This window comes from Mesocricetus auratus, unplaced genomic scaffold (assembly GCF_017639785.1).
Source record: "Mesocricetus auratus isolate SY011 unplaced genomic scaffold, BCM_Maur_2.0 Super-Scaffold_100051, whole genome shotgun sequence".
NCBI lineage: Eukaryota > Metazoa > Chordata > Mammalia > Rodentia > Cricetidae > Mesocricetus > Mesocricetus auratus.
The window spans coordinates 3,831,170-3,844,344 of record NW_024429228.1 but is presented as its reverse complement, the minus strand read 5'-3'; the positions used below and the strand labels follow the sequence as shown (position 1 = coordinate 3,844,344).

The following is a 13,175-nucleotide window of genomic DNA, read 5'->3' as shown; positions in this document are numbered from 1 at the left end:
GTCTTGCTGGCAACTGCTTTTTTATGTAGATGATGTCATACTCAAAAGACATGTTTTATGATCTGTGTTCTCACATTCAATGTATTATGAACATTTTCCATATTATGGCATAATCTTCTAAATTAGAGATTAATAAACTATTATATACAGGTCAAACATTGCCTACCCCATGATTTATATGTCCTATTGATGTAGAGTAATTGTTACCTTGTATTAATAGTTGGGGAGGATCCAAAAGAGAAAAATTGAGGAACTTGAAAGTTGCACAAAGTTTTATTAGAATGGTCATGTTATCTATGACTTTCTAGTTATAACAAAGTTGTAATTACTGCATAAATTATACAACTGATAATGCTGGAAATACTATTAGTCTTACAGTAAATCACAACTGCATAAGAATATTTTAACAGTAAATCAAATAGATAACGAACACTACTTAGGGATAACTGGCCATTCTAATCTTGCATCCTAGCAGGTCAAAGAAAACATTAAGGATTGACAAGTGAGAAGACATGAAACTGAGGATTGCCTGTACTGCAAAGGAGACAAGCAGAATCAGAGACAAGACACAGCCTACAGGATGGGAGGAAATCTTTGCCAACTGGGTGTGTGGTAGAGAATTAACACAAACAACATTGGAAACCCTCAAAAAATTAAACATGGGGCTGGGCATTGGTGGCCACGCCTTTAATCCCAGAACTCGGGAGGCAGAGGCAGGTGGATCTCCGTGAGTTTGAGGCCAGCGTGGTCTACAACGCGAGTTCCAGGATGGCCTCCAAAACAATACAGAGAAACCATGTCTCAAAAAACCAAAAGAAAAAAATTAAATATGGAAAATCATCTAATCAATAAACAGGTGAATAAATAGAACTGTTTAGAACTGTTTTCAAATGTAGAAATACAGTTTGGCAGTATTTGGGAACTGTTCAACATCTTACCCATCGGAAAATGCAAATTAAAGAAGAAACACTGTGAAGTCATCTCACCCCAGTGAGACAGGCTATCACCAAGACCATGCATGACAAACAATGCTAGAGAACCTTTTCACACTTAGGTGAGAGGGTAACTAGTGGTTTCACTATGGAAGTGAGGAACTCACAATGTACAAGATATACAACCCACCTAGATCACCATCAACTGATTAATTTGATGAAAAATATCATTCATATCTACAATGTGACTTTACTCAGCCATAAAGAAGCTGGAATTTATAGCATCTACAAGAAAATTGATAGATTATCATTAACATGATATAAATAACAGATGATGACATAGATGACACAAGTGAGACTCTGGAATACATGAGCCATGTTTACATCTGAGTTTTTGTGAGAGTAATGATGTTAAATACTTTTTAAAGCATTCCCTGGTCATTTGAGCTTCTTTTAAGAAGTCTGTTTGCTGCTAAGTACTCCTTTGTGTAAATGTACCACATTTTCCTTATTCATTCTTCAGTTGAGGGGCATCTAGGTTGTTTCCAGGTTCTGGTTATTACAAATAATGCTGCCATGAACACAGATGAGCAAATTTCCTTGTGGTATGGGTGTGCATACTTCAGGTATATGCCAAAAGTATTGATGGGCCTTCAGGTAGACTGATTCCCAATTTCCTGAGAAACAGCCATACTGATTTCCAAAGCGGCTGTACAAGTTTGCACTCCCACCAGCAATGGAGGAGTGTTCCCTTTTCTCTACACCCTATCCAGCATAAACTGTCATCAGTGTTTTTGACCTTGGCCATTCTGACAGGCATAAGATGATATCTCAGAAGGTGATTTATTTTCTTTATTTACTTATTTTATTTTTTGCGAGACAGGGTTTCGCTGTGTAACATCCTTGAGCACCCTGGAACTCTCTTTGTAGACCAGCCTGGCCTTGAACTCAAAGAATGGCCTGCCTCTGCCTCCCAAGTGCTGGGATTAAAGGTGTATGGCACCACCACCCAGACAAATGAAAGGAACATGAGAACGCCATCCTGAGTGAGGTAACCCAGGCCCAGAAAGCCAAATATAATATATACTCACACATAAGTGGACGTTACACATAAAGCAAAGAACAATCAGCCTATAAGTCACAACCACAGAGAACCTAGGTAGAAAAGAGGATCCTAAGAGAGACATAAATGACTCGACCTAGGAAGAGGTGGGAATAAGATCTCCTGAGTAAATTGGGAGCACATGAGTGTGTAGGAGGGTAAAAGGGGAGATAGGATGAGGAAAGGGGAGTGGGAAAAAGTAGAGCTCAATATAAAGAATAAATACATGAAAAAGTAATTAATTAATTTTAAAAATAACGCTGATCCATTTGAACTTAAGTTTTGTGCATGGGGATAGACATGGATCTATCTGCAGTCTTCTACATGTCAGCATCCAGTTATGCCAGCACCCTTTGTTGAAGATGCTTTCTTTTTTTCATTGTATAGTTTTAGCTTCTTTGTCAAAAGTCAGGTGTTTGTAGGTGTGTGAATTAATATCAGGGTCTTCCAATTCAATTCCATTGGTCTACCTGTCTGTTTTTGTGCCAATACTAAGCTGTTTTCATTACTATCACTCTATAGTAGAGCTTGAAGTCAGGGATGGTGATACCTCCTGAAGTTCCTTTATTGTACAGGTTTGTTTTGGCTATTGTGAGTCTTTTGTTTTTCCATACAAAGTTGAGTATTTTTCTTTCTAGGTCTGTGAAGAACTGTGCTGGAATTTTGATGGGGATTGCGCTGAAAATCTGTAGATTACGTTTAGTAAGATTGCCATTTTTTACAATGTTGATCCTACCTATGTAAGAGCATGAGAGATCTTTCCATTTTCTGGTATCTTCTCTAATTTCTTTCTTTAAAGGCTTGAAGTTCTTGTCATACAGGTCTTTTACTTGTTTGGTTAAAGTTATCCCAAGACATTTTATGTTGTTTGTGGTTATTGTGAAGGGTGATGTTTCTATGATTTCTTTCTCAGCCTATTTATCATCTACAAACTTTTACAGCCACTTAGGAAATCAGTATGGCAGTTTCTCAGAAAACTGGAAACCAATCTACCTCAAGACTCAGCAATACCACCCTTGGGCATATACCTGGCATATGCACACTCATACAACAAGGGCATTTGTTCAACTATGTTCATAGCAGCATTATTTGTAATAGAATCTGGAAGCATCCTAGATGCCACTCAACCAAAGAATGGATAAAGAAAATGTGGTACATCTACACAATGGAGTACGACTCAGTGGTGGGGGGGGATGACATCTTGAAATTCACAGGCAAATGGATGGAACTAGAAGAAATTACCCTGAGTGAGATAACCCAGACACAGAGAAACAAACACAGTATGTACTAATTCATAAGTGAATATTGGTCATAAAGCAAAGGATAATTTGACCAGCCTACAGTTCACAACCTCAAAGAAGCCAGGAAACAAGAAGGACCTTAAGAGAGACATACATGGACACACCCTCCACCCCAAAGTTCCCCATTCTATCCCCCATTCCCCACCTCCCACTCCCCACTGCCCCTGTGCAGAAGGGGAAATAGACAAAATCTTCTGAGTAAACTGGGAGCATAGGGGGAGTAGGAGAGTGGGGAGGGGAGAAGGGGAAGAAGGAGGAGAATGTGAGGAATCTAGGACCAGGAAGGTGGAGTTGGGGGAAGGACAGACAGGGAGAGCAAGGAAAGAGAGATGCCTTGATAGAGGAGCCATTATGGTGTTAAGGAGAAATCTAGCACTAGGGAAGTTCCCAGAAATACACAAAGATGGCCCCAACCAAGAATCTAAGCAATAGTGGAAAGGCTACCCTAAATGTCCTTCTCCTATAATAAGACTGATGACTACCTTAAATGCCATCATTGAGCCTTCATCCAGCAGCTGATGGAAGCATGTGCTGAGAAGCACAGCCAAGCACTAGGCTAAACTCTGAGCTCAGGTTGTAGAGAGGAATGAGTGATAACATAAGCAAAGGGGTCAAGGCCATGCTGGGGAACCCAGAGAAACAGCTGACCAGAGCAAGTGGGAACTCATGAACTCCAGACTGACAGCTGGGGAGCCTGCACAAGACCTAACTAGGCCTCCTGAATGTGGGTGACAGCTGGGAGGCTCGGGCAGTCTATGGGCCACTAGCAGTGGAACCAGTGATTATCCATGAACTGGCTTTTTGGAGCTCATTCCCTGTGGGGGGATACCTTGCTCTGCCTAGATACAGTAAGGAGGGCCTTGGTCCTGCCCCAAATGATGTGACAGATTTTGATGATTCACCACTCTCTGAGAAGTGGATTGGGGGCTGGGTGGGGAGATGGTGGAAGGAGTGGGAGGAGGGCAGGGAGAGGGAACTGGGATTGGTGTGTAAGATAAGATTGTTTTAAAATAAAGGAAAAAAAAAGAACGAAAGAACTCTGTTTAGTTCCAATGCCCATTTTTTAATTAGGTAGTTTGTTTTCTAGTTTATTTTTGTCTTGTTTTAGTTTTGTTGCTGTTGTTACTAGTCCTCTATCAGAAGCAAATATATCAGGCAAACATTTTATTCTGTTCTGTGAGCTGCATCTTCACTCAAAAGTTACCCTTGCTCTACAGAAGCCATTTAGTGTCACGAGATCCTTTCTGTGGACTGTCCATCTCATTGACTGAGCTACCTGGGTCCTTTTCAGAATTTCTTTACCTTTGTTTATACATTTAAGTGTAGTCCCTGGTTTTTTTTTCCCTGTCAGTTTCAGGGTATCAGGTCATATACTGAGGTCTTTGATCCACTGGAGTTGATACAAGGTAAGATATAGGGATCTAGTTTTATCCTTTACATGTTAACATCCAGGGTTCTCAGTCCCATTTGTTAATGCTATCTGTCAGCAGATGAATGGAGTATACATGCAAAATGCAATTTTATTCAGCTATAAACAAAACTGAAATCATAAAATGGGCATGGAAATAAAGGAAGCTTGCAATTTTTATATGGAGGGAAGTAACCAAGGAGCAAAATGACAAATACTGCATGTTCTCTCCCACATGTGTATCCTAGCTTCTACTCCTTAGTTTCACGTGTTTAACGTGGAGTACCTCCAAACGTCAGAAAACTAGAAAGGAGATGGCGCACAGAGGACAGGACACCTTAAGGAAGAGGGGTAGTAGGACTAAATGAACATGGAAAGGGTGGGAAACGGGGGGAAGACAGGTTCAAACACAGGGTGGGGAAGACAAGAGGGTGGGGAGAGTGGTCAAAACAAGCTAGGCACGAAAAGCCACAATCTGGTAACCTAACTTAAAAGCATAAAAGATGTGGCAAACACTTTCCAAGACAGTGCCATTCTTGAAAATAATGGGTTACTAAACAAAAACCCTCGTACCAAGTGTGGGATACAGCTTCTTGGCATTCTTCTTGGCTGCCCACAAAAACTAGATTACCGCTAAAGGCATCAAACACCTCGGATGCAAACTACAGAACTAGAAGCCTCCTCTCTGTGGGCTGTCCTTCAGGGGTGCTGGACTGTGCTATATAGTCTGTTGAGGGAGTAAGAGCATCAATGATCCCACCCAGCTGTGGACTCTATGAACCATAAAAACAACCTGTCAGACAAGATGTACCCATTGATATAATAATGGCACAACTCTTGAGGGGATAACCAACCATTCCCTGTTTGGATTTGGTATGTGCACCCTACAAGAGAACAATCCAGGTCTACTGCTATAAATCTGGTCAAAAACCTGTGACTGAAGGTTTAGACCTTGGGAGTGAAAGAATCATACCTCTCCTTAGCTAAACTGACATAGATTAAAAGCACCTTCTAAATCTCTATTTTAACACCCACTCAAAGGCTACTCACACCCTTAATCAGGAAAGCCTTTCTTTGTAGTGAGTGAAGGTGAATGCAGAGACCAATGACTTCACAGCACACTAAGAATATTGGATAACTAAAGCATTGGCTATAGCCAAGACCTTTACAGAACCCTTTTGAGGTTCAAAAACCATTGTGGCAGAGGGGGATGAAAGATAAGGAAAGGATTGCAAACTGTGGTCTTGTAAGCATGGCAAGGAAATGGCAGTCATGAACTCACCATGGCTATGCCCATTGCATTGGCAATCATGAACTCACAATGGCTGTGCCCACTGCATTGGTCTGTATAAGTCATGTCCACCCAACAGTCAGCTATGAATAGAGAATGTGCTCAGAGGGCCCTATCACTTAGTGGTGAGTTACTGTCAGTGAACAGTTTATGGGAGAAGGGGAGCCATAGTATCTATCCACTTGTACCCACTGATGAGCTCACCAGTCTCTAATGTCTACTTTCAAATCCAGGTTAACACACATACAGTTAAAGTCTGTCAGACACAAAACAAAAGTAATGAATACATAAAAAGAGCAGTGTAGAGAAGGGGGTGGGGGAAACAAGGAGGAAGGAACCAGAATGAGATATATATATATATGTTTAAAATTTTCTAAGAACGAAATATTTTTAAAAAGGAAAGAAGGCAGGCAAATAACAATGATCAATACATATTTTTGATAGGGTTCAACATCTTTAGTCACCAGAAAAATGTGAATTAAAGCAATTGTGAGATTTCATCCCACCCCAATCAGAAGGGCTACCATCAAGGAAAAAGACATATAATGCTAGAAGATGTGGGAAAACCTCGTATTAACTGCTGGTGGGAATAAGGAGTGGAGGTTTCTGAAAGAACCATAAGTATCACTCACTGCCGTTCATATACCCAAAGCTTCTATGTCCTACCCCAATGATACTAACACAGACATGCTCATTGCTTCTCCATTCACAATGGCAAGAAAAGGCAATAATGTAGACATCCAACAACTGATGAAGGTAAAGGAAATGAAGTGCATATCTCCAATGGAAATCCAAAAGGAAAAATGATACACCTGGAAATTATTATACTAACTGAGTTGATGCAGTCTCACAAGACAAAACCACATGCTCTCTCATGTGCAGATCCCAGCTTCTATACATGGGAGTCAGTGGGGGGTAAAGGTCATAAGACTAGAAAGGGGGTCATGACAGAAAAAAGAGGGCTTTTAAGAAAGGGTGGAGAGCGGATAATAGATACATAAGACACAATAGCACAATAGACATAAGGATGTAAGAAGAGAGAAGAGCAGAGAAGAGCCATATTCATAAAAATGCTATAATGAGGCTGGAGAAACCCACAGAAACAGCTGACCTGAACAAGGGGGGAGCTCATAGACCCCCATACTGATGGCTGGGAAACCAGCAAAGGACCGATTCAGACCCCCCTGAACATGGGTGTCAGTCAGGAGGCCTGGGCAGTCTATGGGACCTCTGGTAATGGATCAGTATTTACCCCTAGTATACGAATGGATTTTGGGAGCCAATTCCACATAGAGGAATACTCTCTCAGCCTAGACACATGGGGGAGGATGTGACAGACTTTGAAGATCCCCCATGGAAAGCCTCACCCTCTCTGGGGAGCAGCAAGGGATAGGGAGTAGGTGGGGGGAGGGGAGGAGGGGAGGGAGAGGGAACTGGGATTGACATATAAAACAAGCTTGTTTCTGATGTAAATTAAGAAGAAAAAAGAAGAAGAAAATGCTATAATGAAACCTGTTATTCTATGCTAAGTAAATAGTAATAAAAATAAGGACATAAAGCACCTGGCAATAGAAAGGCATCTTTTGTTTTAGTTGGAACATCTCAATGTCACTATAATTTCGAGTTTAGTGCATTCTCAATAAAAATTCCAGTGATGGAGGCCTGTTGTAGTAGTGCACATCTTTAATCCCAGAATTTGGAAGACAGAGGCAGGGGGATATCCATGAGATTGAGGTCAACCTGGTCTGCATAGTGAGTTCCAGGACAGACAGAGCTACATAGTGATAGCCTGTCTCAAGAAACAAAACAACAACAACAAAATTCCAATGATGGAAGGAAAAAAGCCAACTTGTCAATCATGAGGTCGAATTATTCCAAGTGGTTGGTGACTTGTCGTTATGAGTCTACTGAAGAAGTTGAGATAGGCAAATTCTGCTTCTTACTTCAATACTGATGTAACTAGAATTATTTTCTTATCCCAATGATTAAACTGACATATGCTGGCTGAGTGTCTTCATCAGGGAGAATGAATGTGTCAAAGGCAGCAACAAAGACTGCACAAAGCTTTTAGGGTCAATTATTCAGTTTGCCATAGAGTTGAACACCATAGTAACCCACTTTTTTCAACAAAGTATCCAATGAGAGGACAATTCCACACAGTCACACCAAGCTCCACAGCTACATGTTGCTAAATGTTTAATGAAGTATAGACCAAAAATAGAATTCTTGCCTTTACAGAATCAGAAATAACTAGGGCTTACAACACTTTCAGCATCGTTTAGTCTATGTGTATAAATAGGAGAAACTCGCAGAAAGATGCCTTTCCCAAGACTATCTGCTGAGTTTTAATTAAACACATTTTTTCTCAAAGCAAAACTCATCTGTTTAATGTTCCCATTCAGCACACAGTCTGAGGGAAAATAGCAAAATCTGGTAATGAGAAATATAAGAAAATACCCTAACTAATAGCAAAGCATTGTTTTCTAGATATGGATCAGTTCCCTAGAGCTGTCAAAATGCTGCAGCCTGAGGAGGGTCAACAACAAAATGGTATTTCCCAATTATGGATGCCAGCAGATCGAGATGGTGGTGACAGCAGGTTTGGTTTCTATTGAGGCCTCTCTCTGGCTTGCATCCTTTTCCTGCTTCTCCTCTTCCTGCATTATTTCTGTGGTGTCCCTCCCTCCGTTCATAAGAACATCAATTAGAAGAATGACTCTAGTGACTGTAATTGAACTCAATAACCTCTCCAAGGATCTTACCTGCAAATAGGGTCTGAGGTCCTGTGGTTTGGAATATCAACAAAGAGATTGGAGGGTGGGCAATGCAGGCCACACAAAAGACAGCTTTATAACAGGCAAATAAACTTCAAATTTTAACATAGTCAGGAAGGGAATGTTTGAGGAGATCCAAAAAAATGTTTAATGAGATTTTGTTTCCACATATGTTAAATTACACATCACACTGAAGGGTTTTTACTTCTTTTCCTCAAAAACCACATATGAACCAAGTAAAACTGAATGGACATTTGCATTCAGAGCTGCTTGACTAGTCCTGTGTGGGTTATGTTCTCACTCATTTTTCATCGCCAGGAAACAGCTTGCGAGTGTCACACTTCGCCATCACCCTCCTGAGCCCAAGTTCTAAATAGAAAATTTAAAACCTATATTAAACTTCTGTATAAATGATCTGCAATGGAGAAAATATTGTGTTCACAGTTCCTCTCTAAATTATTTTAAATCGGCGTGAAAAACCTTCATGTTTGCTTTTGTGCTCCTTTAAGGATGAGTTTAAGCTAAAGAAACAGGTAGCTGCAGACAACCAGCCCTTCACTGCTATCAGGGCCTAAATGGCTACTGCAGCATGACAGCAAGTACGAAGACACATGAACTGATGGAGAATGGAAGACAGCAATTCTTCCTCTCTTGGGAGAGGCACAGATAACTGATTAAACATTGCATGTTTCACTCTTCATAATCTGCCTTGAATATGCAATTGCTCTCAAGTAAGACATAGTGACACGACTTAAAACTTGAATGGACAAAATTCTATACATGTGAAAGTTTTCATGCTATAAAAACCAATCTCCATTTTATTTGCAAGAAAGAAAAACAAGTAAGAGAAGATAATAATGGCACATATGGTCTGGTTTTCTAACTAAATGGGTTAGGATGTGTTAACTGTTATGGTTAAAGTATATTCTGTTAACACTGCAATGGCAGAAAATAAATACTTTGCCGAGTTTTGCAGTAAAACAATCAATTATTTGCCCTGTGGAACTGATATATAGGCATTGTGGAAATGCCCTGTGATTTGCAGGTCAATCACCGTCTTCCTAAGACAAATCAAAGGCATGTGATTCCTCTCTCAAAATGGTCTAGGAAAGAATGGTTCTTTGGAATGGGGACAGTATGAGACAGCTAAGCTGTGAGGATTAGATTCTTACAAATGAGTCCCTATTTTAAGCATGGAAAGTAGTCTGATGTGCAATTACCACGCATATAAATAAGGAATCCAAATGCTATGCATTTAAAGAGGCCAAGAGTAAAACCCCTCCTAGCAAATGAACAAAACCAAGAGTAATGCAGGGGGGAGGTCCTATCTTACAATTAAAGAGCAGGTCTTTTGTTTACCTTTCTTCACACAACTTTATTATGCTATCCCGTTCAAATGAAGATACTAGCACAAACCAAGATGCAGTCAAGCCTGAGCATCAGCTTTGGCTCTGTGACCTCAGGTGCATGAATGGATGGAAACAGCCTTATGGGACAACTGTTTTCTTCTTATCTCTTCTCTACTTAGAATGCACGCTTGAAAGCACCATGGTGACTTGGAAATACAGACAGCTAATGTGCAATTGCTAACAGACACTCCATGGAGACATTGAATTTAATGAGATAATGTTAATACATTTTTCAAAAACAGAAGAGAAGTGCAAAGGGCTGTCAATTGTCTGGATCACTGGAGGGGAACATTGGTCTGGGTAATGGAAAGTGTGGATGCTGCAGCTGAACAGTGCTTGCCACCCCGCCAGTCACAAAGCAGGCCCTTAACAGCTCTGCTCCATTGTCTACTTCATTGTCTGAACTACTTCATTGGCGGTAACAAGTACCAAAAATACTGAAGGTTTCCTCTTTAGCCTTTGGCCTTTATTACCGAAATTTAAAACCAAGAAACCCATCGGGAGATTAATTCTATTACACTCTATTGCACATCGCATTTGGGCATGAACATGTAAAGGCTGGAAAAATAACAAAACTTACCTAAGATTCTGTAGCTACTGGCAGAACTAGAATTAAAATAAATTGATAAGAACTGAAAAATCTCTTTCCTTTATTACTACTACTACTCTAGTAAAATAATCCCATGGACTGAACTTTCACCCAAATGGGGGAAATATTTAATTGCATTTAGCTCTATCTTCTGCTGAAATCTCCATCACTAAGGTACTCACAGCATGAGTACCCTAGAATGCATATCCCAACAATGCAGCCATAGTTCCATATCGACTTCACTGAAGACTGACTTTCATTCTCAGTAAGAACTATCTGTTTAAGGCTGAGAGCCCCTTGTGTCAATGGGTTTTCCACACCTCCTGACAACATATCTAAGATACACAAATCACCAGAGAAAAGGTTTATTTGGACTCACAATTTCAGTTCAGGGTCACCTGGTTCCATTGCTTTTGGCCTATGATGGCCCAGTACCAAATGACAGGAGCATATGGAAGAAGGTCTGGTTACCCCACAGCAAGGGGGGCAAAGGGGGAGAAGGGAGGGAGGATGAGAGAGAGGAAGGAAGGGAAAGGGAAAGAGAGGGAAGAGAGACAGGAAGGAGGGGGGAGAAAAGGCAGAAAGGTAGGAGACAAGAGAAAAGGTAGATGGGGTGGTCCAAATAATACCCCTTATGGACACATCCACAATGACACAGTTTCACTGCTCTGGGTCCTACTTCATGAGGCATAGATAGCAACCAAGCTTTCACCATATGGCCTTAGTCAAGCAGCCATAAGATCAGGACCATACCACCATTAACTGCAATTACGGAGTGCTACAGTACTCCATGCACCTTATGAGTATTCAAATGAGGGAGGGAAGGGTGCAATCAGAGTTCTGTGACCTCCTAACAAAGACTAAGATTCAAGCTTGAGCCCAGTCTTTGTTTTTACTAGAGGCCCAAGAACAGGCTTATCTGTCAGCAGTTTTACTGGATCACTAAGGTAATTCACAGTGAACAGATAACTTAATTGTCAAGAGTATCTAAATGCTGGACACAGGTATGGACCCAGATACCAGGCACAGAAAGAAGGTGACAAAGAGGCTTGGTCAATGTGGGAACTTTTCACTCTCAACAGAATGGAAAAAAGGCCAAGAGGACATTATCCCAGAAGGAGTATGTAAGGACTCTCACTGCAAACTCTTATACACCTTTCTCTCCAGAATTAACACTACCTATCATGGCATGAAGATTTTCATGGTATGGAAAGACGTAAATCTGTACCAGCTTGTAGAATGTATGGGCAAACATAACCTAAATATGAAATTTCTTAAAAATAAGCCCTGTTTGGGCTAAGCAGATGTCAGCCCAACTCAAAGAAATACTTTCTAACCTGGACCACCAAGACAAGCATCTACCTACAATTCTACCAATAGCTATTGCTAATAAGAGAGCAGTGATGGGCTGTGCTGAAGGAGACAGGAAAAGCTAATCATGCCAGTAACAGCATTAAATACTATTAAATACTACGGAGAAAGTAGGCACTCAACAAAATGCTGGAAACAAACTAACAAATATCTATTTTAAATGTTAATTACTATAATATCTTATTCTTTACAATACCCATAAATTTAATCATGACATGACCTGGGGGAAAAACACATTTGGACTAGTATGATAGATACTGATATCAAGGTTTCATTGATTCCTAGACTTCATTCATTGTTCCTAACATATAACAGCCTATCTCACACACACACACACACACACACACACACACACACACACACACAGGAAAACACATACACAAGCACAAACATGTACAAGAAATGAAGATGTAATTAATGTCTTCAGTGGTTTTAGTTTCTCGTTTTGTGTTGTGTTTTGTTTTTGTGCAATAGTAGAGATTGAACATGAGGCTTGTCTATCCATGAGAGACAAGTGTTCTACCCCATTCATTTTAAAATAGTTTCTGTCACAATATGTGTAAGAAATAAGCATCTCCACATGGTAGCAGTAGGTGTATTGCAACATTTCATCAAGTTGTCTTTTCTTCTCAACTCTACCCCTAGAGATAATTCTAAGTAACAAATATTTTGAAATAATGATGAGATGAAGGTACAAATTAATGCTGCTGTGTCAAGGCAGGGGTGCTCTTCTTGGATTTAGCAATCACTGCTATATCTTCAAATGTTCTTAAAAATAGCAGGACCCAGTGCCCATGGTTTTAATAGGTCATGATTTCCTATGGTTGTCACAGGTATAAAATAATCAAACTAACAAATTGCTGTTGAAGGTGAAACTGTTACTAATCTTGCCATTTGAGGATAAATGAAAAGAAAATGCAATTATAAGTAATAAAAGTTAGAAATTTAACCATAGTACACTATGCTTTCTGTATTATGAGTAATATATTATCAAATGC

The 13,175-nt window shown here is 40.2% G+C and overlaps 1 protein-coding gene across 8 annotated transcripts in view; it reads right to left on the bottom strand.

Annotated features, from left to right (window-relative positions):
- Cdk14 (cyclin dependent kinase 14) overlaps positions 1-13,175 on the bottom strand; it is a 535,385-nt gene that overhangs the window by 395,952 nt on the left and 126,258 nt on the right. The gene's annotated exons all lie outside the window — the stretch shown is intronic.